Source organism: Alnus glutinosa, chromosome 6 (genome assembly GCF_958979055.1).
Source record: "Alnus glutinosa chromosome 6, dhAlnGlut1.1, whole genome shotgun sequence".
In the NCBI taxonomy this organism is placed as follows: Eukaryota; Viridiplantae; Streptophyta; class Magnoliopsida; order Fagales; family Betulaceae; genus Alnus; species Alnus glutinosa.
Window position 1 is genome coordinate 13,702,739 of NC_084891.1, and position 13,076 is coordinate 13,715,814.

General features: G+C 39.9%; 1 pseudogene; it reads left to right on the top strand.

Annotated features, from left to right (window-relative positions):
- The first annotated feature begins 3,725 nt into the window (after window positions 1-3,725).
- The window catches only part of LOC133871544 (uncharacterized), a 140,551-nt pseudogene continuing 131,200 nt past the window's right edge, over window positions 3,726-13,076 (top strand).

Genomic DNA, 13,076 nt, shown 5'->3' on the forward strand with positions numbered 1-13,076 from the left:
ATTGGACTTCAATCCTTTACTAGACTTCTAATTGGATATCTTCTTAGACTTCCAATCTGATATCTTCTTAGACTTCTGATCTGATATCTTCTTAGACTTCTGATCTGATATCTTCTTAGACCTCTGATATGATCATTATTCTTATCTTATAATTATTCTTATCTGTTTGGACCTATTTGACTTTTGAATCTTCTCTTTGGATCAGGTTGAGTGGGATTTATCCCCAACACAAACATTCCTTTAAACGACTATACAATGTTTAAAACCAAACAATAAAACTAACAACCTAACTATTTAACAATCAGCCATTGATAAAGATTTCATAAACAAATCATGTTATAAATAATTGTAACATTCAAAATTACTCAAATAAACAATGATCGTAAACCACAAAATTCTAAGTGTACATATGCATCTATTTATTGAAGCGAGTTATTTTATTTATTCTAACTCATGAAATTCAAATTAATATCTAGCATATATATATATATATATATATATACAAGCAAAAATACTTTTATGTCCCTATAGCTCTGTGCGCCTAGATCTTACGCTAAGGTCAAACCTAAGGTCCTCAGAGCAAACCGCTCTGATACCAAAATGTAACGCCCCGCTTCTACAAAAAGCGTAAGTGAAAATTTTCGAATTTTCACGAGACATTACTAACTTATTAGAGGTAATTATTGGCAACGGAATAAATGTAATATAAATTGGGAATAGGTTGACACCTCAGAGCTACTACTGAAATACCTCAAAATATATAATAAGCCAGTCAGCATAATTATACAAACAGTAATACCAGTCATGCCTCACAGGGCTAGATAATTATACAAGCCAAATATCTACATATAACTGGAGAATTATAAGTATTCTCTTAAGTTAGGCTAATGAACTACAACAGGGTAGTCCCAAAATATAGGCTATCCAGCCTTACAAAAACTGAACTAGGAACCGTCTATGTGTCGGGATAGTCCTGATAATCCTCTTCTTCTTCATAGCCTGAACCATTACAAATACCATACAAAGAGAAGAAAACAACATAAACACTAAAGTGAGTCCGCTGTTTCCAATAATAATATGAGTGCTGATTTATTTAATTAATGCAACACAATGCAATGGCCATATAATCACATGTATATACAAAATATAATCTATGGTCGCGAGTCATAGACATAAAATGAACATAAACGTAATCATAAAACAATGACAGTTTTAAGTGAATAGTTTAAGGTATTTCCCTTTTTCCACTCCTCTGTTGGCCTAGGCATGGTTAACATGTTATCTGAAGCCTGGGCTTCCGCCTTTTAACTTTTAATTATTTTCTTTGGGAGGCTAGGCTCCTGGAAACCTCGGAATCCCTGGTGACCTAGGTACACCAGTTTTTGTATTTATTATTCTCTTTTCAGGTACCTCCTCATTCACTAAGAACCTAGGAACTCACGTGAAGCCTCGCGTACCCACTATGGATCTAGATCCAACAGCTTGTTATTAGACAGATTATTAAAATAAAAAATATGCAAAGCCACATGTGCAAACAAGTAAATAAAACAGTAAACATAATATTATAAGAAAAGTCAACCAGCTTCGTCCTCAGTAAGTATAGAGATACTTACTAGTTTCTGCTCCAAATATTTTCCTTTACAACTGCATAACAGTCATCGTATGATGATAACGGATTAATAAAGCATTCTATGGAATCATTATTATTACCATATCTCTTCCTAGAAATTGCAACGGCTACAGATTTAAACATGATCTCTTATTTATCTATTTTAGTGCTTACTCACCAACTCTTATATTAGCACCACTAGAATTATCCATCACATAACATACCTTAAAATAAGGATACATTGTCATATAATCAAGCACACATATGATTTTACTTTTCTTTAATTCACACATCCTTATAACACACACCTAAATATTGCTCACCTCTTTTCTCTTAATTTATATATACATATATATATATATATATATCAAAACCTCAACACATATACTCTCACACTTACATTTCTTGATCTATTTTAAAACACAATTTACCCATTCTAAATTACTAATCTCATGTAGTAAATACTCATCCACATGCTTACACATATGCTCACATGTAAGTTAGCCAACTTTTCATACAAAATGCATAATTAAAAGCAAGAGCAAGTCATAATTTCAAATAACAATAAGACTACTTGATCTATGAGAAGTTTAAGGGAGAAAATACTCACCCAAAGTTCGCCAATAACTTAAAGAGTGGAGGAGAGTTGCTGTCCAAGAGAATTCCACTTGTAAAGCTTGGTTTCTTGGTCTCAAAACAAAGGTGGTTTCCACTCACATTCCTCTACTGATTTTGTGGGAGAATGAGGGTGGTTTTGGAGCTTAATTTGGCTTGCTAGGTGCTGGAAAGTGAGGTGAAATTGGAGGATTTTCGTGCTACTTCTACAGCACTAGAGCAAGAGAGAGTTTTGGCTAGAGTTTGGTTTCTTCTTCATGAAAATCAACTCCTCATGCAACCTATATATAGCACTCTTGAAGGGCTGAGATCTAACCAACAAATCAACACCTCAATGGCCGGATTTGAGCCAGCCAACACCTCAAATCCATAGCTCAAATCTCATAGGTGACTATTCCATATCTTAGTCCATGATTGCATGATATCTAAGGAAATCTAGTTGGGCTTCAACTAAGATGGACTAACTAGGCTAACTAAATATGGGCATGATCGTTTGGCATCAAGTACCACATGTGGGTCCCAAATTATTGAGTGGAAAAATCAATTTTCGCATTTAGTGGAAACTGCACCGCACTGGGCGAAGTCCCTCGATCGACTTCGACCCATAATCGCTCGATTGACCAGAAAGTCACTCGATCGATTTAACTTTACTGATCCAACTCTCTACATGCATAACTATATAACTTAATTAGACTAAGAGCAATTCTTAAGCCTTATACTTATGCACATATTTTAACAACTTAAGTGGTGTGTCTTTCCCGGGTATTACATAAAAAGTGGAGACTTGTTCAATTTTTCTACCAAGGATTGACTCAATCCAACCGTAGTATGATTGAATCAATGAACAGAGGTGCATTTTTGAGCCTGACGGGAGAAGAGGCTTATAGGACCCTGGATCAGTTATCCGACAACTCTCAATAGTGGGACTTTTCAAGTTGTCGTGATAAGGCTGCGCGCACCCTGAAGAGGGGAGGTATCTACGAGGTTAAGGAAGATGTAGAATTGAAAATGAAGATAGATGCCCTTACCAAAAAGGTCGAAGCCCTAGTTGTTAGCAAGTCTATAAATGCTGCAAATCCATTCCAAGTTGACTGCTGTTCCATCTGTGCTAGTCCCATGCACTTAGCATAGACTTGCCCATCATTGCCGGCTTTTGTCGAGTCACCGATGGAACAAGTGAACGCTTTCAACGATTATCGAAAGCAATCCAGTGGACCTTTCTCCGAGTCATACAATCTAGGGTGGCGGAACCACCCTAACTTTTATTGGAAGCAGAACCAGCCAATGACCCAAGGGGGAGCTTCTCACCAAAGCCATACTCAATACCCCCCCAGAATTTCATCAGCCGGTTCACCATCAAAATCGTCCCTCCCAGCCAGCACCGACTTACCAAGCCCCAGCTCAATCCTCTGCTTCTTCTTCATCCTCCTCTTTGGAAGACACTCTGAAGGCCTTCATACAGCTCACAGGCCAATCCATTAGCGAGGTGAAGAACGCTACTATGGTGAACACCCAGGCGATTGCCAAAATGAAGACCGAAATCGGGCAAATAGCGAGTTACCTATTGGAAAGAGAAAAGGGAAAGCTCTCGAGCCAACCTGTGCCGAATCCGAAGTTGCAATTCCATGGAAGAGGTTCGTCGAACACAGTACATGGGCAGGAGCATGTGCAAGCTGTTGTCACACTAAGGTCGAGAAGACAAGTGGACAACCAAGTGGTTCTCCCTGAGGAGAACCTGGCTCCACAAGAAGAACGAGAGAGTAGGAGCACGGAGGAAAGAGGTGCAGAGCCACCTACAGCCGTTCCTACCATTGTGATTCCCCCCAAGTCATTCATACCTAAGGCGCCATTCCCTGATAGACTTCTCGCGCCAAAGAAGGGAGGGAAATTTGAGGACATTCTGGAGGTTTTCAAGTAAGGTCAGATTAACATCCCGTTTCTTGATGCCATCCAGCAGGTTCCGTCTTATGCCAAATTCTTGAAGGATTTAGTAACTGTAAAATGGAAAACCAATGTCCCGAAAAAGAGTTTGGTTGACAGAGCAAGTCAGCTCAATCCTCTAATGTAGGTTGCCTATTAAGTATAAGGACCCTGGATGTCCTACTATTTCTTGCACAATAGGCATCAGTCACATTAAGAAGGCACTGCTAGACCTTGGAGCCAGTGTCAATCTCCTACCCTATTCAGTTTACCTGCAATTGGGGTTGGGCGAATTGAAACCTACTTCCATGACACTGCAGTTGGCTGACAGGTTAGTCAAAGTTCCACGGGGAATAGTAGAGGATGTTTTGATCAAGGTGGATAAATTTTATTTCCCCGTGGACTTCATAGTGCTTGACACCGAGCCGGTACAGAACGTCGGAGTTCAGATATCGGTGATCCTAGGGCGACCATTCTTAGCTACGGCTAACGCCATAATCAACTGCAGAACGGGGGTAATGAAGATCTCCTTCGGCAATATGACGGTAGAGCTGAACATATTCGACATCAGCAAAAAGCCGAGGGAGTGTGATGAGATCAGCAGTGTCTGCTTGATAGAGGAAATCCTGGAGGAAAGCATTGAAGAATCAAGCATACAAGACCCCCTGGAAGCATGCCTTGCTCAGTTTGGAGAGGATCTGGACTTGGATGTATTGCTCGAGCAAGCAAACGCTATTTTGGAGTTTGCTCCTCTGGAGAGCAAGAAGGAAGAGGAGGCAGCAGTACCTGAACCTCCAAAGAAGGAACTTAAGCCCCTACCGGACAATCTTAAGTATAAGTTCCTTGGTCCAGCCGACACTCTGCCGGTGATTATAGCTTCGGATCTTCATGTTGCTCAGGAGGAGAAGTTGCTAGACGTTTTGAGAGATCACAAAGAAGCTATAGGCTGGACCATAGAAGATATTAAGGGAATCAGCCCTTCGGTGGTTATGCACAAGATACATCTGGAGGAAGACACCAAACCATTGAGGGAGCCACAGAGAAGGCTCAACCTGACCATGCAGGAAGTCGTCAGAGGAGAAGTAATCAAGTTGTTGGATGCTGGCATCATCTACCCAATCTCTGACAGCAAATGGGTCAGCCCCATTCATGTCGTGCCCAAGCGAGCTGGAGTAACGGTCATGCAGAACAAGGAAGGTGAGCTGGTCCCAACTCGAGTACAGTCTGGATGGAGAGTCTGCATCGACTACCGCAAGCTGAACACCGCCACCAAGAAAGACCACTTTCCTCTTCCGTTCATTAATCAAATGGTGGAGCGGTTGGCCGGGCACGAGTATTATTACTTTTTGGATGGTTATTCTGAATATAACCAGGTCCCTGTGGACCCTGAAGACCAAGAGAAGACGACTTTCACTTGTCCGTTTTGGACGTTCGCCTATCGACGCATGCCCTTTGGGCTATGCAATGCACCCGTTACTTTTCTGCGGTGCATGATCAGCATTTTTTCTGACATGGTGGAGCGTTTCCTGGAAGTATTTATGGACGACTTCTCAGTTTTTGGGTCATCGTTTGAGGAGTGTTTGCACCACCTCACGTTAGTCTTGGTGAGGTGTAAAAAGAAGAACCTGGTGCTCAACTGGGAGAAATGCCATTTCATGGTAAAACAAGGAATCGTGCAAGGGCACGTCATCTCTCATCGGGGGATTGAGCTAGACAAGGCGAAGGTAGATCTGATATCCAACCTTTCGCCCCCACGAATGGTGAAAGAGGTTCGCTCTTTTTCTGGGCCATGCAGAATTTTATCGGCGATTCATCCAGGACTTCAGAAAGATTGCTCGGCCCTTGTGCAAACTGTTGTTGAAGAAGGCCCCTTTCATTTTTTACGTGGACTGCAAGAAGGCATTTGGGGCCTTGAAGGCAATTCTGACGTCCACACCCATCATTTGGCCCCCGAGCTGGGGTACACCTTTCGAGATCAAGTGTGATGCGTCCGATTACGCCGTTGGAGCTGTGTTGGGGCAGCGCATTGACAAACTCCCCCACGTCATTTATTATGCAAGTCGAACTCTGAATGACGCCCAGCTGAATTATTCGACCTTTGAAAAGGAGCTGCTGGCAGTTGTATTTGCTCTAGATAAGTTTCAATCCTACCTACTAGGATTGAAAGTCATCATCTACTCGGATCACGCGGCATTGAAGTATCTTTTCTCCAAAAAGGATGCTAAATCTCGCCTCATCCGGTGGATTTTGCTCTTACAAGAGTTCGACATTGAGATTTGGGACAAGAAGGGTTCCGAAAACGTGGTGGCTGATCATCTCTCGAGGATTACCTTGGATTTCACGGAAGAAGCCATCCCCATCTCTGAGACCTTCCCCGATAACCAGTTGATGCATATTGCTCATGCTCACTCACCATGGTTTGCTGACATAGTGAATTATCTTGTCACCGGTCAAATGCCTTTGCATTGGGGGCGGCAAGATAAGTCGAAATTCATGTCCGTGGTGAAGAATTTTTTCTGGGACGATCCTCACTTGTTCAAGTATTATCCCGATTAGATCATTAGGAGATGCATTCCCGAGCCTGACCAATCCAGTGTCATCTCCTTCTGTCATGATCATGCTTGTGGAGGCCACTTCAGTGCAAAGAAGACCGCTGCAAAGATTTTGCAGTGCGGTTTTTACTGGCCGACCATCTTTCAAGACGCTCACACTAATTGTGTTTCATGCAAGCGTTGTCAGAAGCTAGGGAGTATTTCACGCTGAAATATGATGCCCCTCAACCCTATTCTTATTGTTGAGATCTTTGATGTATGGGGCATCGATTTCATGGGACCTTTCCTGACCTCCTTCGGCTATCTGTACATACTAATTGCAATGGACTACGTGTCCAAATGGGTAGAGGCTGCTGCCTGCAAGACCAATGACCACAAAGTTGTGGTCCAGTTTTTAAAGGACACTATATTTGCTCGTTTTGGTACGTCTCAAACAATTATTAGTGACAGTAGTAAGCATTTCTGCAATCGGGTCTTCGAGCAGCTGATGAAGAAATATTGCATCACGCACAAGGTTGCCACTCCCTATCACCCTCAGACGAGTGGACAAGTGGATGTTTCGAACAGAGAGATCAAGAGGATTTTAGAGAAGACGGTGAACCCGTCAAGGAAAGATTGGTCTCTCCGGTTGAACGATGCATTATGGGCATACCAAACAACTTTCAAGACACTGATTGGCATGTCACCTTACCGTATAGTGTACGGGAAAGCATGCCATCTGCCTGTGGAGTTGGAGCACAGAGCCTACTGGGCCATTAAGCAGCTGAATATCGATCTCACAAAGGCTGGCTCACAGAGGAAGCTCCAACTCAATGAATTGGAAGAGCTGAGGAACGATGCTTATGATTGTGCTAGGATGTACAAAGCACGGATGAAAAAGGTTCACGACCAGAACATATTGAGGCAATTTTTTGAGCCCGGTCAGAAAGTCCTTCTTTACAATTCACGTCTGCATCTGTTTCCAGGGAAGCTCTGATCTCGATGGACAGGCCCTTTCATAGTTTGATCAGTGTCTTCTTATGGGGCCATTGAGATTGAGGATCCAAAAAATGGCAGCACGTTCAAGGTGAACGGGCAACGACTGAAGCCATTTTCGGAGTTACAAAGCTCGAAGGTTGAGACAACCCTTTTAGAGGATCCGAGTTACTCGGAGTGATTGTCGTTAGGATGGAAAGTCTGGCTGAAGACTGAAAACTTAGCGCTTGTGGGCGGCAACCCTCATCATTTTTCTTTATCATTTGATTTTATTTCTTGTGTTTTAGTTGTGATTTTCAGGACAGTGTTTGCCATTCAAGTTTGGGGGAGCGCTTCTCTTGCAGTGTGCCCAAATTGCATCACCATTTCGGTATTGTATCTCTAGCCACATTGGGGACAATGTGTCATTCTAGTTTGAGGGTGGGGTAGACATTTCTGTCTGTTTTCATTTAATGTTTGCTTTGTTAATACTTGCTTTCATTATATATATATATATATATCTTATTGTTTGTTGAGCATGGTTACATCTTACTATGGTTTGCATCTCATTGGTTTGTTTAACATGTTGAATTTTGCATATCTTTAAAATCTGAGATCTTTTGACTCATCTTTGAATTAGAGAGACTTGACATGTTTAAATTGTTTATCACAAGCACATTAGCATTGTTTCTGTGGGGTATGAGATTTGAATTAAAAATTATGTGTCTTGAGATTTGTCGGATGACTTGTTGATGAAACCTTGGCTTATTGTTATATATATATATATAAAATCTGCTTAGAATAATATCACCAATTTGACTTCTCATTGAGTAATCGGGCCCCTTGCCTCATTAAGCATTGGGTGTTCGCATAAAAGGATGAGAATTTCAGCTTCGATGTTTGTTTGACTAGTTTGACTTCGTAGCCTTTTTGACTTGAGTAATTAAGCCCTTAGGGATGTTTTTACATCTAGTGCCCTAAAACTATCTGGTTTGGGAGTCACTGGCCCAACACTCGTTACATGGGTCAATTAGGAAGCTTAATGGAGTCAAGCATTGCACAGCCGACACAAAAATAATAAATAAATAATAATAAATGTAAGTTAAGCCTTGGTTAGTTTTATCTGATGGAAGTCCTGCGAATTTTTGGATATATGTGCTTTGAGGAAAATTGAAACCCCATGACTCTATGTTATTCACACCTTACACTTTTAAGAATGTGTTGTCTCAATTTTCCATCTATGAGTTGATCGATTTTTGATAACATGATAATATGATATTCATTTTGTTAAATATACTCATGATGTGTGAACCATGTGTTTGAATGATGATTTTTGCTCAATTGATAATTCAGTACTTCAATGTTTGTGGGTATCATTTCTGGCAAACCCTCACGAGACTTCACTCGTCCACTAGGGAGTCCTAGGGGTTTAAAAGGCTTGTTGCATATGCTAAATGCAATCATTTTTCCCACGAAAGAGGATTTATGTTTCATGCTTTGATTTAGTTTTTCATTTTGTTTCGCTAAGGGACTAGCAAAATGTAAGTTTGGGGGCATTTGATGAGTGCCAAATATTGTGTATTTGGACCCCTTGATTTACATTAGTTAGACCTTTAGCCTTGTTATTTTCTGATGCTTTGGTTAGTTTTTGTGTTTTTATGTTTTGTAGGTAAAATAAGTGAGGAATGGCAAAAATCATGTGGGATTGCTTGGAAAATTCGGAAGTTCTGAAGAACTCGATCGATCGAACTTGAATTCGATCGATTGAATTTTGCCCGAACTCGATCGATTGAATTATATTCGATCGATCGAATTTGCCCAGAACTGACAATTGCAAAAACGCTCCAGAACGCCCAATCAGGGGCTTTTCCATGACTAAAAGTGACTCTCCTTCTGATTTTCGGTGCAAAACAAGCTGATTTGCTAAGCTTGGTTGTCCCTAGCATGAGAGGAACCCTAGACAAGGGTAGAGGAGTCTTTTTCCATGAGAGCCAACCCTAATCCCCTTCTATAAAGCCATAGCCATGCCTCTTTGTTGGAGAGCAATCTCAGAGGATAGATAGGTTTAATTTCGTCCATTTTATAGTGTATTTCAGTAGTTTTGTTCTTAGATAATTTCTCTTTGTAAAACTTTTCTTTCATTTCCATGTTTGTTCTTCATTTTCTTGTGGTGTTCTTAGTCATGGAAGGCTAGTAACCTTAACTAGGGTTGAGGATGAAACCTTTCCATTGATGACACTCACACTCTTGTTGTACTACTTGCACATTTAATGCTATATGATTATTGTTGTTCAAGTTCCATTCATTTAATGCTTTATCTTTTGCAATGAATGTGGTTGGTTGTAGATATAGGACATTTAATGTGTTTCAACCGATGGATACATTGTCTTATCAGTTTGAATGATGATATTCATTGTGATTTGTTCATTGAATGGATACATTGGATGATTTGATTTCAAATGGGTACTCTTTGTGATTTATCTTTGATTTGGATTCATTTAATGGTTCTAGAGTTTGTGGTTAAGAAACTTGAATGACATCCAAAGCTTAATGTTCTTTGGGTTTTCAAATGGGAACCAATAGTGTGAGTTGTTAGATTTGGTTTGGTAGATTCCTTAGCCTTAGTTCCTTTTAATTTGCATATTTCATTTCATCTCTTTTATTTAGTCTTTTGTTCTTGAATCAATCCTCAAACCTTTGGAACTAGGTTAAAATGAGGTTGATTAAACAAGACACCAATATTTGACCATTTCCCTGTGGATTCGACCTCGCACTTGCACACACTATATTGCAAACGATTCGTGCGCTTGCGAGTACTCATTAAAACTCACAACATGATCATCTAACAAAACTGGTATCGGGTATGTAGCTACTGATTTCTCCAACATTGCTTCTACTTCCAGAACTGTGTTTTTGAAGTCCTCAGGTTCAGAGCCTCAGAATGACAAAGGTAAGGCTATTGTGGTTTCTTGTGAGAATGATAATGCTACTCCTGCGAAGTCTAAACATTCTACAAGAGAAGCCTACCTACATGTCATCATTATGGGATAGTGGGACATACTAGACCAAATTGTGGTCAGTTAAAATTCCCAAGAACATGGAATATGAAGAATGCTCCTAAGAAGGAAAAAGATGTTGAAGAACATTCCAAGACAAAATATGTTCATCCACATAGGAGACAATTCATTCAGAAGTTTGTCCTTATTTGCCATCACTGTGGGTTGAGTGGTCACATTTGACGCAAGTGCCCCCATGTACTTGTTCAGAGGTCCAAAGTGAAGAAGGAGTTGTCAAAGAAAGATTCTACTAGCACCAAACCTCTTAGGAAGCATCAGGCTCAGAGGAAACTATCAAGGTATGCTTCAGTGTACAAAACTCCCATATGTCACCAATGTGGAGTTCATAATCATGTCAGACTCAGGGGTCCTCAGCCTCAGAAGAACCCACCTAGAAAGACTGGACCTCATACAAGATATCCTGCTCCAAGGCATCAGTAACAACAGAGGTTTCCTCATATAAAACAGGCCTAGTTGCCAAAGAAGAACAAATCTTAGCATCATGAAGAAAAGCCGCAGAAGCCTAAAAAGGATCCATCCTATGAAGAATTATCCATTGCTGGCAGCTTTATGAGGAGCTTGGTCAGATATATGGAATTGCAACCGAAGGATGGAGGACAGGATAGGCACACTCACTTCCCTAGGGGGGCAGACCCACCTAGTAGGTGGGGTTACACATGCTTATGATTGTGGTTCCTAAATCCTAGTGCATGTCAGGTACACTTGCATTGCATCTTTTATATTGTCATATCCTGTTCATGCTTTGCATATTTATTATGGAACCATTTTTTCTATCCCTATAGTTTCTCTTGTTATCTTGAAAAAATTATGTAGGTATTTCATAGGGATGACAGAAAAAGCACGTCTGGTGGCTGCTTTTCTGTCTTGGTATAGGTAAACCTCTCTCCCTGAGGTCTGGTTTGCCCTTAAATGCCTGGACTAGATTTTTCTTTTCCTGTGTAGCATGTTTCTATTGTATTTCTACTTTTATTTTCAACAACAAAAAAAGAAAAAGAAAAGGGGATTTGTTGCAAGGTTTCTTCTAAAAGTTTTCAGCTATCTCATGTATATTTATCTGTTTTGACAGTTCTCTATGCTTTGATAGAATATACATTCATATGGTTAAGATTCTAAATCTGATATGTGCTGAGTTTTCCTGCTGCATGTTTACTAGATAGTTGCTTTTCTCATGCGATGAAAAATGTGCACTATCCAAGGCTCCCCTAAGGTTTTTTTTTTTCTCTCTAACTTTTAGCTTTTGGAAATTTTAATGAGAGAGATTTTTTTTTGCTAAGATGATCAAATTGACCAACTCGCTAGTTGAACCTTGAACCCATAAATTCTGGCATTCTTTCTAGGTTGCAGCACCAAGTGATAAAAAGTATTCAAATCTGAATAAATATGGATAAATAAAAAGATCCACTGCTTTTGTGCTATAAATCTATTCTTGAACTTGTCCATATAGAAACAGTCAGTGACCAAATCATTGTAGAAATAGACGGTCACTAAAGGACGAAGTAAAAGAAAAGTGCTACAGCTTAGGGGGAGTGTATCAGATGAGGGTGGTTAGGCCCTAGTATAATAAGGTTTGACCTTTGACTGATCTAACATTGATTTTCTCTCTTATTTAGAAAATCTGGATTTTTAAGTCATATCAGTAAACTTCTTACCTTATTGAGAAAGCCTTCACACACACACACGCATTGCATGAGTTAAGTTTACTACTGAAAAAGTTCTGTCTGTAGGAAATTTATGCTCATTGATTACTTAACTCTTTTCTATATGCATGCGTATTTTTGACCAGCTATTTGACTGTTTTCATAGGTTTAGATACATGTGTGTGCTGATTTCTCGTTGAAGACCTAACCATGTTCTTTTCTTTTATTTTTGATTTTGGTTATAGTTTTTCTTTATACTCTGTTTACCCTTTGTCCTATTGAGATAAAAAGGGGGAGTATGTTTTGTTTTGGACCGGGAATGTATTTCCAAACCAGTTGATGAGAATGTAAAATGTTATATTTTTCCCCTTAATATTTAATCTCTTATACTTATTTAATGCCTAAATGTACTCATTATTCTTATATTTTGATTTAGGATGCAAATTGAGGCATTAAATGCAAAACAAAGCTAATTGGGCGATTTTGGACAGATTTGATATCAGTTTGTAATCTGGACATAACTCTCTCATAAAAGCTCCGATTGAGATGATTCAAGATGCTGTGAAACGCCAAGAAAATGATCTACAACTTTTATGTTTAGCATTTTGAGAGATACCGGATGAATCAAGGTAGAAATCGGGCTTGAAGTTGACGTTCTGATGTGGATCTGATGCGATTTATTTTAGGAAGTTTTCAGATATGGAAATTTCTT